Below are 6,190 nucleotides of genomic sequence, written 5' to 3' on the forward strand. Positions count from 1 at the left end.
AAATTGAGATAACTGAGACTCTGAGGGTTTATATGGTTTGCCCATGGTCATGTGATTAGGAATAATTGGTTCAACTGGAACTCAAGGCCATATCTTCAGTGTGCAAATTGCTATGCTTTTCACATTATCCCAAAGAATGAACAAGAGGTCATTCTGTAGAGGCAACAAATGTAACCTATCCTAAGCCCATCTACTGGGACAAGCAAAGGCTTACTATCTTGTTATCAACTGATAATTGAATTTGGGGAAAGCGTTTCCACAAACCAAGAAAATCTCCAAGTCTCCAAATTACATACCCTAAAGGTGATCACCTTCTAACCATCATTAGAGTTGCCAGGCCTGGTGGCGCAAGCCTGTAATCCCAGCAGCTGGGAGACTGAGGCAGGAGGATTTTGAGTTCAAAGCCAGCCTCAGTAACTGTGAGGTGCTAAGCAACTCAGTGAGACCCTCTCTCTAAATAAAATACAAAATAGGGTTGGGTATGTGGCTCAGTGGTCCAGTGCCCTGAGTTCAATCCCTGGTACCAAATATATATGTGTGTGTATATGTGTGTGTGTGTGTGTGTATTCATTTGTAAAAAGAGAATACGTATTTATCTGGGCAATAATATGCAACACTGGATTGTTGGGATCAAATAAAAATACATAGTCACGCAGTTGAAAATCATAAGCACTGTGCACACCATTGTTGTCATCCTTGCTGTTCACAATAATGGGTACCACTGGGTTTGCCACAATTTGTTTTGGATTATTTCCTAGGACTGTATTACCTAAATTATGCCCAAAACATCTGCATGATCTGGCTAGAGAATGCCCCAAAATCAAATTGGAAGTTTGAGTAACAGTTACCTCCCCACCAATACATAATGGTATTTTTTTATTGTAGTTGTAGGTGGAAACAATACCTTTATTTTATTTTATTTATTTTTATGGGGTGCCGAGGATCAAACCCAGTGCCTTATGCATGCCAAGCAAGCACTCTAACACTGAGCTACAGCCCCAAGCCCCATAATGGTATTTTAATAGAACTATTTACTAAGCACTCAGAGAACTGCATTATGTGCAATACTTATTTCATGTAAAACCCTCCTTATAATCAACAAGTGTCAGTTTTTCAGTTAATTGAAGGGTAGGGGTTCATGTAACCCATTGGAATGAGGAAATAGTGGAGAAAACAAAAAAATCAGTTAGACTTAAAGAAAGAAGATGACACTTGTCTGCACTATCCCTGCTTCTGAGTATAACCCACCTGAGGCTGTCACCCTGTAGAAGGGATGGCATTTTTTTGTGTCTTTGAAAAAAGGTAAAGAAGCCTTTCCAGAAAAATTTGCCCAAAGTGCTCAAACTTAATAGCTACTCTACCTTTAAAAAGACTAATTACATTTATCTGTCTTGGTGGAAAGAAGTCCAGAAATTTGGAAATAATTTTACATTTTAAACCATTGGAAACTCTTTTTAAATGAAAAACAATTCAGGGGCTGGGGTTGTAGCTCAGTGGTAGAGTGCCTGTCTAGTTGTGTGAGGAGGCACTATGTTCACTTCTCAGCACCGCATAAAAATAAATAAATCAAATAAAGGTATTGGGTCCATCTATGACTAAAAAAATATTAAAAAACAAAAACAATTCACACGTTGTAAGAAATAATACAGAGACATCTAGGGTACCCTTTACCTAGTTTTCCCCAAAGGTAACATCTTGTAAAAGTGTAGTACACTACTAACCAGGATATTGGCATTGATATAGTCAAGATACAGAATGTGTTTAGAAACTTTTTAAATGTATTGATCATCATACTAATCATGATCACATTTCCACTAGTCAGAAACACTCCTTTAGATTCCCAGACTGTTAAATGAGATCTTAGAAGACACATCGCCTTGGAGGTTTCACAGGAATCTAAGAGGCCCTATGCAGTGTTGCCTGGAGTGCTTACTCACCTTTCTTTTTTTTTCAGGAGTTTTAAGCTATTGATAACCAGATGCAAGATAACCTGGAGGCGATCAGCTTTGAAGGTAGAACTGAACAATATTTCACCACAAGATGAAGCAGTTCACAAGTCACCTCGCTGAGCAAGCTTCCCAGAGAGAGAGAAAGTTTTGAGTATTACGGGACTCACTCCTGTTTTCCGGTGCCCACTTCAATGACACCTATATAAGAAATTTCTGGTAGCTCAGCAATGGTCTGAGTGTACTTGCTTCTCTATGGACCATTCCTCAGAATGACTCATGAAATTCAAGTAAGGGTTAGGTTTCCTTCAACTTATTCGAATTCTTTTTTACAACAACCTTTTAGAGTTCTGGAAGGAGTTTCTTTTTTTTTTTTTTTTTGGTGGTGCTGGGGATTGAACCCAAGGCCTTGTCAATACGAGGTAGGCACTCTACCAACTGAGCTATATCCCCAGCCCTGGAAGGAGTTTCTAACAAAAAAATGGAAGTCTTTGGCAAGTATCTGAGGGAAGTGGACCAGAAAGGGAGACACTTCCCATTCCCTGCAAAGGGCATATTAGTTCACTTAGGAAGAAATTATAAGGCTTCCTTCTAAATAAAATATTAATGAATTTGTAAGGGAACTCCTCCATGGAATTGGAGAGGTCATCTAACATTAAAAAGCATATGGAAACAAAGACATAGAATTAGAGAAATAGAAACTTAAAAATTGCACATTTTTACATTTAGATATTTAGAAAAGGTTTTGAAAAATAATCAAATACTAGGCACCAATACATTTTTGGGAAAGCTAAACCCAGTAAATGTTTCTATAATTTCAATGTATGCTTGGAATTAGTTGTGTTTTGCCTTTGGCAGGAAAAGATGAAAGTTCCTTTCCTCAAATACCACTTTACATGCTGAAGCAAACACACAGGAAGATAAGACAGTGTGAGAAAGGTGACCTAAGCCACCTAGTCCAGCTACGACACAAGTTTTTACAAGTTACCAGCATTGTTCTCTCATTTGATCCCAAATGTCAGACTGAGTTGGGATACTTGTCTGAGCTTAATCTAACTGTATTACAGTTCTAGAAAAATCACCAGTAAGGAACTAGGCACTCTTGCCTGCTTATGAAGAAGAATAACCAGCATAGCAAGGTTCTGCTATTTCTGTTGTTTTCCTTGCACCAGAGCAGATCAAGCTCTCCCATCACAAAAATTGTGTGCACATAACAAAGGAATTCGATAAGTATCCAGGGAATGGAAAGTGGATAAAACAAATTGAAGTTCTTCTTTTCAGTGAACTTCAACTTTCACATATCCCAAATACTTAAAAAAAAAAAAAAAATCCTTTACTTCATCAGTTCTTAAAACTCAGTGGAAATAAAAAATTCAGTGAAAGAAAATGAGGGACTTCCAGATGAGAGAGATTGAAAACAGAGAGCTAACAGGCAAAATAGAGAGAAGTCAAAAAATTAGGAAAGAGGAGCAAAAGAATTAGCAGGAAAAGTCCCGGTTGGAGATAGCTTTGTGACATTTTATTCAATGACTACTTATATTGAACCACTTACATTACTTATATAAGACCCTGGGTTCACTTATGTAAATAGTTAAATATAAATCATTTTTATTACCTGAAATAATCTAGATTCTAGAGAATAATACAGATTTTCGGAGAAATGAGGTAAATTTTGGTTATTTCAGTGTTTTAAATCTAAACACTGTATTAGTTTACTTATCACTAATATTCCAGTCAAACTGTCACTAGGGAAGTTCCTACTATCAAAATGTACCACCAAAGAAATGAGGATTGCTGGAAGAGTTCTGGAATAGGATACAGATGGCAGAGATGAGACCCACCCTTTAGGGACTGGCACACCAAAACAGAAAATCAATTGTATTTTACCAATCAGAACCTCCTGTTTTTAAAACAGGCACGCCTTTGCATTACATCATTGTGTTAATAGCTGGGAGCCAAAAAATTTGTTTGAATCTACCTGTGTCTGCTCTTTCAATTTGTACAAACACCAGCTCTCTGAGTGTGCATCTTGACCTAGGAGAAAATAGCTGTCCTTGAACACACCTGAATTGTTGGAGAGTTTCTATCATGGCAGTTTTAGTGCCAGCTTAGTGAGTTAAGCAATGAACTAGAAACCAGATGCCAGTTGGAGCTAAAATGGATAAACTGAGTGACCACAGGACTTCCTTCTTGGCCAAACTGAGAGAGAAAAAGGCTGTCATAAATAATATTAATATTCATGAAAGGAAGCCCTCTTCTGATTGAGATGACAATATTAGCTTCACTGTTTAACCCAGTGGTCCTGTGTATGTGTGTAGTGCTCCATAAATCTGATGATTCTTTGTGTCCAGCCACGAGAGAAAATACCAAAATTGAGGTCTAAGAATTCCCTTGAAAGAAACTTACGAATCCTAAGTATTTGTATTTTTACTTATTATTTTTTGTAGTGCTGGGGACTGAACCCAGGGCCTTGTGCATATTAGTCATGTGTTGTACCACTAAGTTACACCCTCAGCCCAATTCTTATATTTCCAAGATAACACATTCATACAAATTCAAACAATAATATAAGTTGCTTTTGTTCCTTTTGACCAGGGTTCAATTCTATTTCCTCCCCAAAGATAACCAATGTTAACTAGTTATGTATCCTTCCACTCTTTTTCTGTATATGTACATAAATATATGCAACTAAGATGTTGTATCTTTTAACATTAAATACATATCATACTGTATATACTTGCTTATTTTTTCACCTAGCCAAATGTATGAAAAGCTCTTTTATTTACATTTTCCTCCCACTCATTTGATAGTAGTAGGAACAGGAACCTAAAGTGCTAAAATTACTTTCTTAAGGTGAGAAAGCTGTACCTTAGGGACTAGAGACCAGACAATACTTGTCTTCAAACACTACTTTTTTTTTTCCTTTGCAGAGCTGGGGATCAAATCCTGGGGCTCAAACATGCTAGGAAAATGCTCCACCTCATGCTACACCCCAAGCATTTTTACTTCGAGACAAGATCTAAATTGCCTAGACTGACTTGCAACTTGCAATTCTACTGTCTCAGTCTTCCAAATTCCTGGAGTTACAGATGTGAGCTACATCTGGCTCAGCTAGTAGTTTTTTGGTTTTTTTTTTTTTTTTTTTTTTTTGTAGTGCCAGGAATCAGACAGGGGCTCTGAACCACATCCCTAGCCCCTTTTTAAATTTTTTATTTTGAGACAGGGTCTTACTAAGTTCTTAGGGCCTCTTTAAGTTGCCGAGGCTAGCTTTGAACTTGGGATTCTCCTGCCTCAGCCTCCGGAGCCACTGGGATTACAGGTGTGAGCCACAGCGCCCAGCTTCAGCTAGTACTTAAACAAAAACAAAATTAAACAAAATTAAACAAAAATCTATTGTTATTGAAGAGATAGCAGAAACTTAAAGAAAAAAAAAACCACTCAGAATGCAATCTTTTTAATACTTTAACTTTTTGTTTAGTTTGTTTCACAAAATGTGCTCAACTACTTTTTAAAAATATAGTTGTAGCATTTGTGGACATGCCAGTAAACACAGCGACTCAGGATGCTGAGGCAGGAGGATCACAAGCTGAGCCAGTGTAAGCAACTTCGTAAGATCCTGTCTCAAAATAAAAAGGGCTGGGGATGTAGCTTAGTGCTGGAGTACTTGCCTAGCATGCGGTGAGGCCCCGGGTTCAATCCCTAGTATCCCCGCCCCGCAAAAAGACAAATTCAACTCTTGGTTTTTTAAGGGACTGTTAAGTCGATCAGTTAATTTGAAATGAATGGGTTAGCTACTACTTCACTAATCAAGCAGTCTTCCCACTAAACCAACCTGCTTTCCGCTGTACTAAACCCTTTCCTTATTCCCGGCAAACTTTCGGGTCTACCACTACTTGCTTCACTTCCCCCTAGATCCTGGCTCCAGTCCACTCTCTTATCTGACTCTGGGCTATTTCTCAACGTTTTTAGAGTTCCTATCTTGACCCTGCCCCCAGGTGGAATCTCCTTACAATCCTGGGCCTAGGTCACCTAGGGGTTCCCGGCGCTTCCCGGAGAGCCGGCTTCACCGGTCAGGACCAGAAGTCCCGGCACGCGGGTCCCCGCGGTCACATCCCAGGGTTCAGCTTGGGAACCACCAGAATTTGCTGGAGTGGAAAGGAGGGGTCACTGTAAGGTCAGGGTGAGAGGGCTGGGCCCGGCCCTGTTCACGTGACCCATCCTCACTAAGGAGCGCGTTTTCCCAC

General features: G+C 39.0%; 1 pseudogene across 1 annotated transcript in view; it reads right to left on the reverse strand.

The window, feature by feature from the left end:
- The window catches only part of LOC306647658, a 30,717-nt pseudogene that overhangs the window by 23,697 nt on the left and 830 nt on the right, over positions 1–6,190 (reverse strand). Inside the window, exon 3 of the transcript in view lies at positions 1,938–2,035. The product of the transcript in view is annotated as an uncharacterized misc_RNA (transcript). The remainder of the gene's footprint in view (positions 1–1,937; positions 2,036–6,190) is intronic.

This window comes from Sciurus vulgaris (genome assembly GCF_902686455.1).
Source record: "Sciurus vulgaris genome assembly, chromosome: 17".
NCBI lineage: Eukaryota > Metazoa > Chordata > Mammalia > Rodentia > Sciuridae > Sciurus > Sciurus vulgaris.